Source organism: Mauremys reevesii, unplaced genomic scaffold (genome assembly GCF_016161935.1).
Source record: "Mauremys reevesii isolate NIE-2019 unplaced genomic scaffold, ASM1616193v1 Contig79, whole genome shotgun sequence".
NCBI classification, from domain to species: domain Eukaryota; kingdom Metazoa; phylum Chordata; order Testudines; family Geoemydidae; genus Mauremys; species Mauremys reevesii.
In genome coordinates this window covers 203,049-219,415 of record NW_024100894.1, presented here as the reverse complement: position 1 = coordinate 219,415, position 16,367 = coordinate 203,049, and the positions used below count along the sequence as shown (strand labels likewise).

Sequence of the window (16,367 nt, the reverse complement as noted above, 5' to 3'; positions counted from 1 at the left end):
GGCTGCCACCTCCTGCCCCTGGACCCAGCCCGCCGTGCACCTTCCCCGCCTCAGTCCTGCACTGCCTGCCCTGGGTGGGGAGAGGCAGAGCCCAGCTCCGAGCAGGGCAGCGGGGATACTGCCCCTCCAGGGGACTCCCCTGGCTCAGGCACCTGGGGGTCAGCGTCCGTCCTCTCGGCTCTGCCTGCACGGGGCTGGGGAAGCACCTGTCAGTGCCTGCCCCTCTCAGCCCTTGCACCCCCCATCCCACTCCCAGCCCCTCCACTTGTACCTCCCCCATCGCGCCTTCGCGGCACCCCTTCCCCTTGTACTGTCCCTTTCCCTGCACCTCTCCCCTTGTACCTTCCCCCCAGCCCTCTCCTCCTGCACCTCCCCCTGCACCTCTTCTCCTGCAACCCTCCCGATACCCTCTCTCCACCCTCCTCTGTGAGTACATCACACGCGGCTTCTCTGCCAGTGTAGAGCCCCCAGCACCCCCACACCTGCTCCTCTGCCTGAACCCTCTTTACTAGATCCCCATCTGTCATAAACAGATAGTTATGGGTTAATGCCTCTTTTACCTGCAAAGGGTTAAGAAGTTCACCTAGCCTAGCTCACACCTGACCAGAGGAACCAATGGGGGAACAAGATGTTTCAAAAGGAAGTGAAATGAGGAGGTGAATGAGGAGGTCACGTTTTGGTGGGGGCAGGGCTGGGGCAGCAGGGTGTGCAGGGGGGGGGGAGAAAGAACCAAGGGCTGGGGTAGCAGGGGGGGAGAGGTAGGGGGCAGCCAAAATCTTTTTTGCTTGGGGCAGCAAAAAACCTAGAGCCGGCCCTGGCTGGAGCACAAAGGGCGAAGGTGTCAGGGGTCTGTGTTAAGGGGCTGGGCTGACAGAGACAGAGGAACTCACTTGGGACTGAGAGACAAAAAGGGACAGGGAGAGAGTGAGCCAAGCTGGGCCCTCCAGCAGCACAGCTCGGCAGAGCCCCAGCTCAGGCCAGGCTGAACCCGCTCTTAAACTTTGCTTCTCTGTGCTGACCTAAGGCCTTTCAGACTCTATAGGCCAGGGGACTAACACATTGTTAGTTGGTGTGGAAAAGGTGCCTGGTGTCTCTGCAGATACTCCCTGAGAACACTGAGCCCTGAAAGGGTAGAACAAGTCTCCTGCAGGTCAGGAGTCTGGCTTGCTGGACTTGCTGCAGGGAGCCATGGAGAAAGCCAGGGATCGCTGGTGCTCAAAGGCCCAGTTTCTGAGTCACTGAAGCCATGGACTTGCCTCTGTGGAATTGTGTGGGTCGTGGGGTCCAGCACAATCAAGGGGTCACTCCTGAGGGGCTGGCTGAAGGCCAAGGCACAGACCAGACCTTGTGAATCCATGACAGAAACTCACCTCTCACTCTTCTCTTTGCTAAACTGAACAGATCGATCTCCTTCCGTCTCCTTCTGTGAGGTGTTTGCTCCAGCCCCCAAGTCATCTTTGTGACCCTTTTCTGCAGTGTCGGTGATATTTTGGGTGCAATCCAGTCCTGCCCTCCTGAGTGTTGCTGCTCAGAGCCCCCGGAAACCTGCCCACGTCACACAGGCACCTGCCTGGGAGCAGTTCAGAGCTGAGCTCTCTTGGAAATGTGGCCCTAGGCCCCTATGGCCGCTGGCACCTGTAAGAGGCTGCATGGCTGTGGGGGGCTTCCGACGAGGGCTGACTTCACTCTGGGCTCACACCACATAGCACTGATGGAAGCTCTGGCTGGGTCTGGGCTGTGGCAGGGTGAAGTGGCTGTAACCTGCCTCAGGCCAGGACAGCAGCAGGTGCCAGCACAGCCCAAAGAGCAGCCGCACTGGGGAGAAAGTAGGTGAGCGCTGGGCTGACAGATGCATTTGGTGGCGGCTGCTGAGACCCTGCCAGTGAGAGGTAAAGCTCCCCCCTCCCTGCCAGAAACCCCCCTGAGGGAAACAGCTGCTTCATCCCGTCCTCCCTTGGGGTGAGTCTCCTCCCCCCGGGAATGCAAAGGGCCTTGAGGGCACAGGCAGGTGCAATTCACACTCGGAGGGGAAGATTTTCACAAACGCAGGAGAGTTAGGATCAATGGGGCTTGTGCTCCTGAATCCCTTAGGAGCTTTAGAAATTCTCCCCCTCTCTGCATCAGCTGCACCCAATCTGGCTCCAGGTGTTTCCCTTCCATCTTTCACCCTCTCACTCTGGAAGCTCACAGTGGTGAGCTGATGATGAAAACACCTGCACACTCCCAACAGCGCCCACAGGAAAATTACAACTGACAATCGGTTCCTACGACTGTCAGTAAATAGAGGAGAACAGCAAACAAACATGAACCTGGCAGTGGAGAAGTGACTGAGCAGGTCTCTGAATCTGTGTGAGCATCTCTACAGCCACAGCTGAGTTTCCCATGGGAAAGTGACACTTTATCCCCCAAATCCCAGGAGCGAGGCCCTTTGATAGCTGCAGCTCCTCTGACTAATCAGCGCCAGGATCCAGGAAATACCAAGGATGCAGTTCAGCTGGGGTTGCAGTGAGTGAACCCCCTACCTGCGGAGTCCTTTGGAGTTGTTTCTGAGCCATTCCAATCTCCCAGCTTCGCTAGCCCCCAGAGCCACTCTCTCTAGGCAGAGCTCCTGCTCCCAGTGACTGCACCACTTTCCCAGGCTGTAACATCCATCCTGCTGGAGGCCTCAGGGAGCAACAGGGATTAACTCCAGCCTGCCCCTGAGCTTTTCATTAAGTTAATACATTTTATATTTCATGGAAGCACTGTCCTCTCTTGGCACATCCACCAGCTTCAAAACGGAAAGAGGCTGGAATGTGACTGTCACTGGCTCCTCAGAATGGTTCTGGCACAAAGATCAAACTCATCTGACACACCCACAACATTAGTGTGAGGGCAGCTTTGTGCCAGCAGCCTCAGCTCTCAACTTCGACTGGTGACACAGTCAGTTCTGCAGGCTGTTTTCTTGTGCTCCAGGAGTCACTGTAATTACCTCAGCCCTGTGTAAAGAATGGGACCAAAGTCTGCTTCAGCAGCCGCTAGACTCAGTGGCCAGGTTAATTTACTCTAGTGCCCTGGAATATTCCTCATTCCCAGCCCCACCCTACAAATACATGCAGGACTCGTGGCTGAAAATACTCATCGATGCAAAATTAACCCATGACTATTTGGGGGACAGGGTTTGTTGCTATACTCTCCAGGTGGCCCAGCCCCACCCTTTGGGCCTCAGCTCCTGCAATGTTGTTCAGACAGCCTGGCTCAGACACTCCTCTCCTGGGCCCCAGCTGCTCTGCTCTTCTCCAAGACGCAGGTGCCAGCAAGGCAGGGAAACAAAAAAGCAAGTTGGTGCCTGGCTGCGTGCAACAAACCTGCTGAATTCTCTGGGATCTTGGAAAAATGCTAAATTCCATCACCGGGGAATGTTGTAATGTTCGGGGTAAAAATGTCCCTGGATGGTGAGCTGGGCTGTGAGAAGTGAGCAAACATTAATAAAATATCACAATAGCCAGTAACAATAAATGCTGATAGGAAGAGCTGCAAACAAAGCTGGAGCTACCCCATTGGGTGCCCTAAGCAGGAATAGTGTGTGTGTGTGGGGGGGGTGGCCCTGCCCCACCCCAGAGAATTCTAACTGTATTATTTCCACAAATCATGGACCCTGAGCTGCTCGGGGCCCTAAGCTACTGCTTAGTCTGCTTATGCCTAGTGCCAGCTCTGGTGGGAGACAGGCCGACTGAATCAATCCCAACAAACAGGCTCCTGGTTTAATTCCAGGACTGTGTTAAGATCATGCCTGGTAAACATGAGAAGTGTGGGATGGGAAATCAATGGACCACAATGGGTGTGACTGAAATTAGGCCAAGCTGGTAAACATAATACTGAGAGGATGGGCTATTCCACTCACCGCTCTCCCTTGGCGACCTCTAAAAGAGAATCTGGGGGGGGGGGGGGATTAACTGCTGGCTGCCTGGGAGCCAGGTGAGCCAGAAAGAGCGAGCTTCACCGTCATGGCTGCCACCCCCACCATCTCTTGGGACTTCAGAATCCACCATTACATGATTGGGCCTTCATAGTCCTGATCCAGAGGGATGTGCTGACCAGACTGAGCCAGGGAGGGACCCAGGTGGCATCACCACCTCCACTAACTCTGGCTAAATCCCAGACACCACCTGGGATAAGAGAATTTGTCACATACACACACCCCGTGTGTCCATTTCCTTCCCTTCCTACCTTTCTCTGTCCTATCCCCCTCTTTTTGCCTTCTGTATATTTTGCAACTCAGCTTTAAGCCTGTGGCCAGAAAGAGGCAGCTACAAGCAATGCCCTAAGCAGCCCGATGCTGGTAAAAGTTTGTTCTGTCCTCAGAGTGGCTGATCAGACCTTGTGCTGTGATTCTCCAGCAGCGAGGCTACAAGTCAAAGTCAGGGCTTGGCTACACTGGAGAGTTGCAGTGCTGGTGGTGGGTTTACTGTGCTGCAACTTACACACCGTCCACACTTGCAAGACACATAAAGGGCTGCATCTCCCTGGCTGCAGCACTGGCTGTACTCCTGCTCTCCCTCGGGTATAACTATTGCAGCGCTGGTGATGCAGTGCTGCTCCGCCAGTGTGGCCACCAAAAGCGCTGTTATTGGCCTCCAGAGGTATTTGGAGGTATCCCAGAATGCCTGTTCAGCCACTCTGCTCATCAGTTCGCACTCTACTGCCCCGGCCTCAGGTGACCCGCCCTTTAAATGCCCCGGGAATTTTAAAAATCCCCTTCCTGTTTGCTCAGCCAGGTGTGGAGTGCAATCAGTGAATCTTTCCAGGTGACCATGTCTCCATGCGCCAAACGAGCCCCAGCATGGAGCAATGGCGAGTTGCTGGACCTCATCAGTGTTTGGGGGGAGGAAGCTGTGCAGTCCCAGCTGCGCTCCAGCTGTAGGAATTACGATACCTTTGGCCAGGTATCAAAGGCCATGCTGGAAAGGGGCCATGACCGGGACGCACTGCAGTGCAGGGTTAAAGTGAAGGAGCTGCGGAGTGCCTATTGCAAAGCCCGCGAGGGAAACCGCCGCTCCGGCACTGCCCCCACGACCTGCCGTTTTTACAAGGAGCTGGATGCAGTACTTGGGGGTGACCCCACTGCTAATCCGACGACCACAATGGACACTTCAGAGCGCGGGGGGGGGGGTGGAAACCGAGAATGAGGGTACTGGAGTGGGGGGAGATACACCAGAGTCCCAGGAGGCATGCAACCAGGAGCTCTTCTCAAGCCAGGAGGAAGGTAGCCAGTCGCAGCAGCCGGTACTTGATGAAGGAGAAGCAGAGGAGCGGGTTACCCGTAAGCGGCTTTTATTTTCAGGATGGAAATGTTTCGGGAGAGGAGGGGGGGTTAGGGCTGCATGCATGCATGCCTAGATGTGGAATAGCCCATTGATGTGGTCTATCACGTCGTGGTAATCAGCCTCAGTAATCTCCTCAAAAGTTTCAGCCAGAGCGTGGGCAATGTGCTTGCGCAAGTTTATAGGGAGAGCCACTGTGGTCCTTGTCCCAGTCAGGCTAACACGTCCGCGCCAATGTGCCGCGAGGGGTGGGGGGATCATTGCTGCACACAGGCAAGATGCATAGGGGCCAGGGCGTAATCCGCATTGCTGTAGAAGACCCTCCCGCTCTTCCCAGGTGACCCACAGCAGAGAGATATCTTCCAGGATTAACTCCTGTGGAAAATGTTGGGAGAGTGTTCAGTGCAGATGCCCCCTGTAGCTGTTTGCTGTCCCCAATGCACAGAAACCCCTGCACAGCCCTGAAGCAATCAGTCCCCCTTACTCACCATTTTGTGGCTCCTGTGGGTTATGTGCACTTTGTTTGGTATGGGAAAAGTATGCTAAAGTGAAGACTGTAAACTCCTTCAGTGTGTGGGAATTACTGTCTGGATGAGATTATAAACAATGCTCCCCCTGTTAACTGTTCCCATTTTTGCCTTTCGAAAAGTGTCCTTGACTACTGGACCACCAGTATCATTGACTGCTCAGAGGCTACAAAACTTCAGGAAGAAGCCACGAAAAAGCAAAGAAGACATGCTGAAAGCAGTTATGGATCAGTCTGCCAGAGAAAGTAAGAAAGAGCAGGACTGGAGGAAAAAACTGCAGGACTAGAGGGAAAGGGAAAGCAGGATCCGCCAGAGAAATGCAGTGGCTAAGAAGAAAAGAACAAAGCAGCTGATAAGCATCCTGGCCGCCAAGCGGACTCTATCCAGTCACTCATAGCCATGCAGGCAGAGCACTACCGTGCCGCCCCACCCGCCCCCGTCCCAAAGCTCTTTCCCTTGTGCCCCAATGTCAGCTCAAAACCCCCTTCCCCAGCATCCAGGTTCTTACCAGCACCCGCTGCCCCCAACATCTGTGCGTTCACCAACCAGCCCTGAGAACTACGACCCTTACCCTCTGCACTCAACCCACATCACCATGCAGTATAGGCATCCTGAAGTGCAGCACTCACTGCACAGCACTCCAGACAGGACATATTCAAACCTGTGACTGTACAGTCCACCACCCCGCCCCCCTGCCCTTTAGGTTCCCAAAATGTTGTGTGTCTGTCAATAAAGTTATTTTCTTTTCAATAAATGAATTCTTGGCTTTGAAAACAGTCTTTATTATGGCAAGTATCAGAGGGGTAGCCGTGTTAGTCTGGATCTGTAAAAGCAGCAAAGAATCCTGTGGTACCTTATAGACTAACAGACGTTTTGCAGCATGAGCTTTCGTAGGTGAATACCCACTTCTTCGGATGCATCCGAAGAAGTGGGTATTCACCCACGAAAGCTCATGCTGCAAAACGTCTGTTAGTCAATAAGGTGCCACAGGATTCTTTGCTGCTTTTATTATTGCAAAAATTGAAAGATACCGTAGCCCAGGAAAGAAACAGGCACTGCAAATCATTTTAGGAAAAACAGATTCCTACTAACATTGTAACCACTGTACTTCACTCCCGTGCAAGGCAACAAACATTACTGTTGGCTTTCAGCCTCAAATTCCTCCCTCAAGGCATCCCTAATCCTTGTAGCCCTGTGCTGGGCCTCTCTAGTAGCCCTGCTCTCTGGCTGTGCAAATTCAGCCTCCAGGACTTGAACCTCAGCAGTCCATGCCTGACTGAATGTTTCACCCTTCCCTTCACAAATATTATGGAGGGTACAGAACGCAGGTATAACCGCAGGGACGCTGCTTTCCCCCAAGTCTAGCTTCCCATACAGATATCGCCAGCACCCTTTTAAACGGCCAAAAGCACACTCCACAGTCATTCAGCACCAGCTCAGCCTGTAGTTGAACCGGTCCTTGCTCCTGTCAAGCTTCCCTGTATACGGTTTCATGAGCCAAGGCATTAACGGGTAAGCGGGGTCTCCAAGGATCACAATGGGCATTTTGACATCCCCTACTGTGATCTTCCGCTCTGGGAAAAAAGTCCCGACCTGCATCTTCCTGAACAGGCCACTGTTCTGAAAGATGCATGCATCATGCACCTTTCCAGGCCAGCCTGCGTTAATGTCAATGAAACGCCCATGGTGATTCACAAGCGCCTGGAGAACCATAGAGAAATACCCCTTCCGATTAACGTACTCTGATGCCAGGTGGGATGGTGCCACAATAGGAATATGCATCCCATCTATCGCCCCTCCACAGTTAGGGAAATTTGTGCAAAGCCATCCACAATGTCCTGCATGTTCCCCACAGTCATGGTTCTTCTTAGCAGGATGCGATTAATGGCCCTGCAAACTTGCATCAACACGATTCCAACGGTCGACTTTCCCACTCCAAACTGGTTCCCGACCAATTGGTAGCTGTCTGGAGTTGCCAGCTTCCAGATTGCAATAGCCACCCGCTTCTCCACTGGCAGGGCAGCTCTCAATCTCGTGTCCTTGCACCGCAGGGTGGGGGCGAGCTCAGCACACAGTCCCATGAAAGTGGCTTTTCTCATCCGAAAGTTCTGCAGCCACTGCTTGTCATCCCAGACTTCCATGACGATGTGATCCCACCACTCAGTGCTTGTTTCCCGAGCCCAAAAGCGGCGTTCCACGGTGCTGAGCATTTCCGTGAATGCCACAAGCAATTTAGTGTCATATGCATCAGGCGCCTCGATATCATCATCGTCAGACTCCTCACTGTCACTTTTGAGCTGAAGGAATAGCTCAACTGCCAAACATGATGTGCTGGCGAGACTCATCAGCATATTCCTCAGCAGCTCGAGCTTCATTTCCCACAGAAATCACGCTGCACAGAAACCATTGGGGAGAGTCACAATGGCGCCAAATGTGGACTGAAAAACAGTGACTGCTGGGACGTGAAGCGATGTATCACGGGGCGTTGGGACAGGAAGCGGAATGACCTGCACCCTTCCGTCCCCTTCCCACAACCCACGGCACCAAAATGGGACGAGGTGCTCTGTGGGATAGCTGCCCATAATGAACCACTCCCAACAGCGCTGCAAATGCGGCCACACTGCAGCGCTGGTAGCTGTCAGTGTGGCCACACTCCAGCACTTTCCCTACACAGCTGTACGAAGACAGCTGTAACTCCCAGCTGTAACTCCCAGCGCTGCACATCTGCAAGTGTAGCCAAGCCCTCAGACTCACAGACAGAAAGTGCATTTCCTCTCTTTGCTGTTTTTTTCTCTCCCCTCGTGGGCTTGTCTTGTTTGGTCGTCTAGGAAACGGGATTGGACTTTCACAGAAGTAATGACAGCTCCAGCCCATCTCAACTAACTTCTTCCCTTTTACTCAAAAGAACAGCTACTACCATTTGTAATTTTCTCTCCTTTGATATTCACCCCTTCTTGTCAACTTCTGAGAATAGGCCACTTCCACCTTAATTGAATTGGCCTCTTTAGCGCCGTCCCCTCACTTGGTAAGGCAACTCCCATCTTTTCATGTGCTGTAACTGCTTACTCTATTTTTCACTCCATGCATCTGAGAAGTAGGTTTTAGCCCACAAAAGCTTATGCCCAAATACATTTGTTAGTCTCTAAAGGTGCAACAAGGACTCCTTGGTGCTTTTGCTGATACAGACTAACACGGCCACCACTCTGAAACCATAAAGACTGCCATACAGGGGGTGCTCCCTTCTAAAATCTCTCTGCAGCTAACGGAAACAAGGCATGTTATTAAAATGAGAGCCTGACTCAATACTTTAAATTTCAGATGTTTTAACTGTTTGTCCTTCTTTTCTGTATCTTTAATTAAAGGTTAAAAGGATTGTAACTTTAGCGCCCTCGTGGCCAAGATGGAGTCTGCTCTGCAGGCAGCTCTGGCCAAGAGACGGCGCGCGCAGGAACGCAGCAGGAGAAATCCCTTCCACCCCAGGGGCACCTGTTCCAAACCCCCCAGAGTGAACACACACACCCACAGGAAAAGCACAGTCTATATAACAAAGGGAGATATTTATTTACAGAGGGCTGAGAGGAGAAAAACAACAAGGGGAAATATAGGGGGAGCAGTAAAACAGGGCTGCATTCAAACCAAGGCCCCACGGGCCCAGTGGCAGCACAATCTGGAAGGGCAGACACCGAGCAATGTGTCTGCACACAGAGTTCAGGAGGCCTGAGCAAAGTTCCAGTCCGGTGGTGAGTCTTGGGTGCTCCTGGTCGTCTTCGGCGCCAGTGAACTCTCCCCAGCAAACCCCTCCGGTGCCTCTTCTGCCACTCTCTGCAAAGCCGCACAGAGCGACCCCCTCCCCACTTAACTAGCTACAGCCTCCCTCCTTGTACCCAGTGCAGAGTCACAAGCCCCAGTACTCACAGTCCCACGCAGCTCCGGGCAGCTGTGATACTGGGTCCAGCTCTGGCCTATCCTTCTCGGGCGATTCCCCCCAGCACAGGGCTCCTCCTGGCTCCTGTCCTGGGTTGTCCCCGATCGGGCCTGTCCTCCTCAGGCCTCAGGGAGGTTCCCTCTGCTTCCTTCTGCAGGGCCAGCTGTGCTGCTCCTCTCTCTCTCCCTGGAGCTCCAGTGCCACCCCCTGGAGTTTCCCTCCTTTTTCTTACTCTCCCCCTCCCCCCGGGAAAAAGATTTAAAGGGGCCATGCTCTCTAAACCCCAAAGGGGTTACAGGATGTTTCATGGTGTGTTTGCCATGGGATTCAGCAGCCTGAGGTCTCTGAAAACCAAACCCCAAACCTTGTTTAAAAGTGCTTAATATTAGAAAGTGACGGGGTCATGTTAACACCTTTAGTTCTTTGGACCCATTGATTCCAGCCACATTAATACAACATATAATATACCATACCATCATAAGCTCCATGGGGCCTTAACTCAGATGCCTGGTGCAGTTCTCTCTTTTCAGAGCTGCTGTTTCAGGCTGCCTGCAGACTCAGGCAGTCATTACCTGTTCTCATTTTCAAAGTTATCTCTGCAACCATAAAACTAGAAACTTAGGCTGAGGTTTCACAGCTACCTAGAGGATGGTATGATGACATTGCCTACAGTGCCATATGCCCCATCTGTGACTGTACAAATATCTCCAATGGCCAGAGATGGGATATTAGTGGAGAGAGCTCTGAGTTGCTACAGAGAATTCTTTCCCAGGTGTCTGATTGGTGGGTCTTGCTGACATGCTCAGAGTCAAAGTGATCACCATTTTGGGGGTCAGGAAGGAATGTTAGGACAGATTGGCAGAGACGCTGTTTGTTTGTTTTTGTCTTCCTCTGCACATTGGGGCACGGGTCACTTTCTGATTTAAACTAGAGTAAATAGTGGATTCTCTATTGTTTAAAGTCTTTAAGTCATGACTTGAGAACTTCAGTAACTCAGCCAGAGGCTCGGGGTCTATGACAGGAGTGGGTGGGTGAGGTTCTGGGACCTGTAATGTGCAGGAAGTCAGACTAGATGATCATGATGACCCCTTCTGCCCTTGAAGTCTATATGAATTGGGTGCCCAATTCCCATTAATTTCAAATGGGAACTGGGCATCCAAATGTTTTATGGGGTTTTGAAAATCCCCCCTGTGATTTCTGAAGATGCAGGTGGAGATTCTGGAGCCCAATATCTGCAGCAAGAGGTGAATTCTGCAGCCTAAGAACAGAGGAATACGCTGGGCCCAGCTGTAATAAGGAAAATAATGTTTATTTAACACCCACCTGCCCAGGCTTCCCACCACACTAGAGATAAACCCCTACAAAGTTCTGGTTGTGAGGAGTGTGACAAGGGCAGGCAGCTGGCAGAAACTCAGCAGCAGCCCAAGATCAGCAGAGAAAACCCTCTTCACAGTGTCAGTTTCCTTCATAAGTTTCCTAGTACAAGTAAAATAAAACAACTTAGCAGAGTTTGTGGCCACGTTCACTTCATGCACAGACTGAGACCCCAAGGGCAAGGCCCCTTCTAGAGATCTGAATCAGTCACTCTGTGTCCAGTGGATGTTTCACCTCTGTGCTGAGATGCCAAACAGCATCTGCAACAGTGCCAATTGTGATGGTGGATGGGGTGATGTGGGCTCCAGTTCCCTATGAAATAAATGAAGACCCAACAGCTCACTTCACACAAATCACCAGACATTGTCCTTGTATCATTGTCCTGTGCTATTACTGACCAACTGTACCAGTGTCCCAGCAGTGAAAATAACAGAACACCACTGGCCATCATGTACAGCCCCTAGCTAAGACCTCTCCAGCACATCATCAACGATCTACAACCTATCCTGGAAAATGATCCCTCACCCTCACAGACCTTGGGAGGCAGGCCAGTCCTCTCTTACAGACAGCTCCCCAACCTGAAGCAAATACTCACCGGCAACTACACACCACACCACAGAAACACTAACCCAGGAACCAATCCCTGTAACAAACTTTGTTGCCTACTCTGTCCCCATATCTAGTCTAGCAACTCCATCAGAGGACCCAACCACATGAGCCACATCATCAGGGACTCATTTACCTGCACATCTACTAATGCGATATATTCCATCATGTGACAGCAATGCCTCTCTGCCAGGTACATTGGCCAAACCGGACAGTCTCTACATAAAAGAATAAAGTGGACACAAATTGAACATCAGGAACGGTAACATACAAAAGCCAGTAGGAGACCATTTCAATCTCCCTGGACATTCTAGAACAGATTTAAAAGTAGCCATACTTGAACAAAAAAACCTTGAAAAACAGACTTCAAAGAGAAATTGAAGAACTAAAATTCATTTGCAAATTTAACACCATTAATTTGGGCTTGAATAGCGACTGGGAGTGGCTGGCTCACTACAAAAGCAACTTTCCCGCTCTTGGTATTGACACCTCTGCATCAATTATTGGGAGTGGACTACATCCATCCTGATTGAAATGGCCCTGTCAACACTGGTTCTCCACTTGTGAAGTAACTCCCTTCTCTTCATGTGTCAGTATAGTAATGCCTGCATCTGTAATTTTCACTCCACACATCTGAAGAAGTGGGTTTTTTACCCATGGAAGCTTATGCTCAAATAAATCTGTTAGTCTTCAAGGTGCCACCGGACTCCTCTTTTTTTGTGTGGATACAGACTAACATGGCTACCCCCGATACCTGATTCAATGTATAGCTTTTTAAATGCCTTTTCTAGTGCTAGTTGGAGTATAAGGTCTCTGCAGTGTGTATTAGAGAGATTAGAGTTACACTTTTCTCTGAGCAAAGCTTGTACTCCACTATGTCTTCCAGAGAAGTTTGCAGCTCCATCAAATGCACAAGCAGCCATCTGTTTGGGGTTCAATAGACAAGCATTTAACTCTTCTAAGTTGTGTGTTGTCAGAAATGCAGCCAACATAGGCGGTGAGTTATATGGGCCCGTGGTTCCCATGCTGCACCAATATTCCTGAAGGTGGGCCCAGATCCATCAATGTTTGGTCCCCAGGCCCCATGCTTTGGGGGTCCCAGTGCCATGGGTCAGCAATGTGGGGCGCTCTCACTTCGGGGGCAGCTAGGAGTCGCTGTGTGCTGAGGGGAGGCCCCAGCACTGACCCGATTCACAGCCCATTGGCCGGGAACCCCAGCCAATGGGAGCTGCAGTGGGCGGTGCCAGAGCTGCCTGGCTGCGCCTCCACAGCAGGGAGTGGGAGTGAGCCACAGGCAGAGTGAGCAGCAGGAGTGTGTCACTGTCAGGCAGACACAGCCAGTGAGCCAGGGGTGTTGTGGGGACAGATGGAGCCATGGGCGGGGGAAAGGAGCAGCGATGGACATCCCAGGGCTGGCATAAAATACAGAGGGGGCTTCCTGACGGGGCTATAGCAACACCCCCTCTGCAGAGCAGACCTGGGCTGTGGTTGGCTCCATCCATCACTCCCCCCCTGCCCCACAGAGACCCACACAACCCTCTGACTCCCCGAGACACCCCCAATGACAGTGCACCCCTGTCACCACTCTCCAGAGAGCCCCCCCTTTGTGCCAAACAACGCCCCTCCCCCACTCCAGAGCTCCCTACAATCTCCCCCTTTGCCTTTGCCCCCAGCCCAGCCCATTCCATTGGCCAGGAGGCTCCCAGTCTATTGGCTAGCAGGGCCCATGGGAGCTGCACCTGCTTGCAGATGCAGACCTGCCTGGCCATGCCGCCACAGCATGGGGGGGGGGGGGGCACAGGTGAGCAAGCCCTGGTCATCATCATCACAGGCCCAGCAATTCTCTGGGTATTTAATTTCACTGAGGCAAGTAATTCAGTCTACTCTTCCTTTCCAGATAGTTTGTGACTTCTCCTGTAAGAAAACTTACAAAGTCTTTGCCAAGAAGTCCAGTTATAGTTTTTTCACTTGAGAAGTAGATTTTCTGATTGTTCATAAGCTCATTTATTTTGTTAACTCGGTTTCATAGGCAATTTTAAAAGTCACTTGAATTGTAACTGTTTTTTTCCATTGGTCCAAAACCACATGGAAGATGTGCAGATTTTTATTTCTGTGGGCAAAACCATCCTGTGTAGAAATGTAAAGGTTGGAGCCAGAAAAGCTCTGCAAGGGTAAGGGTCCCTCAGGAAATTGTCCTCAAGTCATTCATTCTTCTGGGCATTCCATTCTACTGTTCCCTCCTATAGTGACAGTGATCAGTGTTTCCACGCACAGGGAGAGGCAGAAGACTGGGTCAACCCTGCAGTGACTCTGCCTCTACCCTTGTTCTCTGTCTGCTCCCTCTACCAGCCCCTTTGGTCACCCTAGGATTGCCCCTCCCATTACTCCCTCTGGGTCTTCTCTCTCTGGACCTTCTCATGAAGTAAAGTGTGTCATGACAGGTTCTTATCTCTGTAATGTATTTAATTTTGATGTATTTATTAAGTGTTAGTTAATGCACTACGGGAGTCCCCCTTCAGCCCTCTGTATAAGTTGATCCTGTTCTTTCCATATGTTTTGCCCATAGGGTTTTCTGCAGCCCTAGGGCAGCCAGCAATAACCCCTGTGCCTTTGCAATGGGTGAGGGAAGGGGACCATGAGATCCCTATTTATGTGATTTGCAAGAAGTGTTATCATTACTCAAGGTACCAAATATGTTTAAATGATATAAGTGCCTTGTAAAATCCCAAAGCAAGCTCATTTTCATTTCTCATATCATCTCATATACAGCATACACACATTTTTCATTAATTATATGAGTTGAAATTATTTACTATTATTATCATTAGCTAGGTTACTGTTGGGGGGGGGTTCAGTGTGGCAGAATGTGTGCTATTTTATGGGTTGAATGATTGAATGACATAATACCCCCCTGGCCCCATTGTCCCTCACTAAGTCTGGGGTGGAGGCGGGGGGCTGTAGGGAAGGCCTGGTCTCACTGAATAAAGTCTCCTGCTGCAGCAGCTCAGTAGGTTACATCAAAGAAAAGCTGCAGTGACTAGGCATTGGGATGCCTGTGCCTTTAAGAACCCAGCCTTGGGTAGCCGATGCTGAGAGGTTTTTGTCTGTGAGAGGGGAAATAAAAAATCCCCTCTGCTGCACCCACCCCTCTGCCCCTGCCTGTGCCAGGGTTTTACCCTCTGGCAGCGCCTCACCCCTGGACTTAACGCCGGCTCCTTCCACCCGCATCCCTGATTTTGCCCTTCAGCCCCTTCCTAACCCTGCTTTTAGCTGCTTGAGCCCCCCGACCAGTCAATTTTCGCCCCCTGCTCAGACCCTGGCCACCCCCTGCTCCAATTCGCCCCCTTTGCCCCTTTTTAACCCTTGTAAAAAGCCACAAGCAGAATCTTACCCCTAGTAAGGGCCAGGTGAAGGGCGGTGGCTTCAGCAGATGTTACTGAGCATGCTCAGTTTGTGCGCGACTGCGGAGTGCATCCTAAGCAGCAAATTCCTGCAGAGCGCAGGAAAAGCTGAAACATTTCACTTCACACGTTCGGTTTTTCCTTTTCTCGCTAACAACAAACACAGACCCCGAGCCCGGCGCCCCCCAGCCTGGCACCCAGGCAGTCGCCTCGGTTACCTGCCCCTAAATCCAGCCCTGGTCCCCCGGTCACTCACCGAGGCTGCAGCCCCAGTTCCGCACACGGGTCACGGAGCCAGAGGGTTTGAGACCGGATCCATCAGCGTTACCGGTGTTACATCTGTAGCTGAATTGACGGGGCCGAGCCCCCCCCATGCGCGCCTGGGCCTTATATACGCTTCAAAAGTGAAAGTAACGGTCCGTCTCCATCACTGGTTTGGGCGGAGCAAATTCCGCTTAAAGTACCATAACACCACCACCACCCGCAGGGCCCGGAGCTGGTGGGGAGCGGTCTGGCAGGGGCAGTTTGCTGGGTGAGCCAGTGCAGGGGTGTCAGTCCCCCCCCGCTGCTGTTCCTGCCCCCAGGGATCGCTGGGTTCCCAGTAATCCCCCCGTCCAGCACCGCCCGCCACAGCCCTGCCCGGCTGGGGACATAACGCAACAGCAGCAAAAAGCATCAGCCAGTTCCCACCCCCACCCCATGCCACCGCCCTAGGTGAAGGCAGAATGAGGAAGAGGAGGGGGGATGCTACCGGGGGAGGGGAGCTGAAATCCGGAGTGACTGAGTGGGAAAGGGGGCGGGGCGGCGGGAAGCAACAGCTGATCAATGCAGCGTGGGTGGGCGAATCAGAACGCACTGACTGTGACTCAGGCAGGCTGGAGCAGGCTCGGCTCCCGCAGGCGCTGAGGGGAGCAGCTCTAGGACTCGCAGACCCCCACCCACCGGGAGCAGAGCTGGGACAAGAAGGGGCTGTTGGTGCAGAGTCACTTTTCTGCCTGGCCCCAGCCCTTTCCCCTGGGCCTCTCCCCAGAGGTGGCAGGTTTGGATAATTTTTGGTGGTGCTCAGAACGGGTCCAAGTCCCCCCACCCCCGCCTGCCTAAGGCTCAGGGAGGGAGTTTGGGTGCAGGCTCTGGGATGGGGCAGGAGGTTCGGGTGTGGGCGGGGTCAGTGGGTCGGCGCTTAACTTGGGCAGTGCCAGCTCCTGAAAGCGACCCACACACCCCTCTGGCA

At 52.3% G+C, this 16,367-nt stretch overlaps 1 pseudogene; it reads right to left on the bottom strand.

Annotated features, from left to right (window-relative positions):
* Positions 1 to 15,723, bottom strand: part of LOC120394794 — a 43,197-nt pseudogene extending 27,474 nt beyond the window's left edge.
* Positions 15,724 to 16,367: the final 644 nt, after the last annotated feature.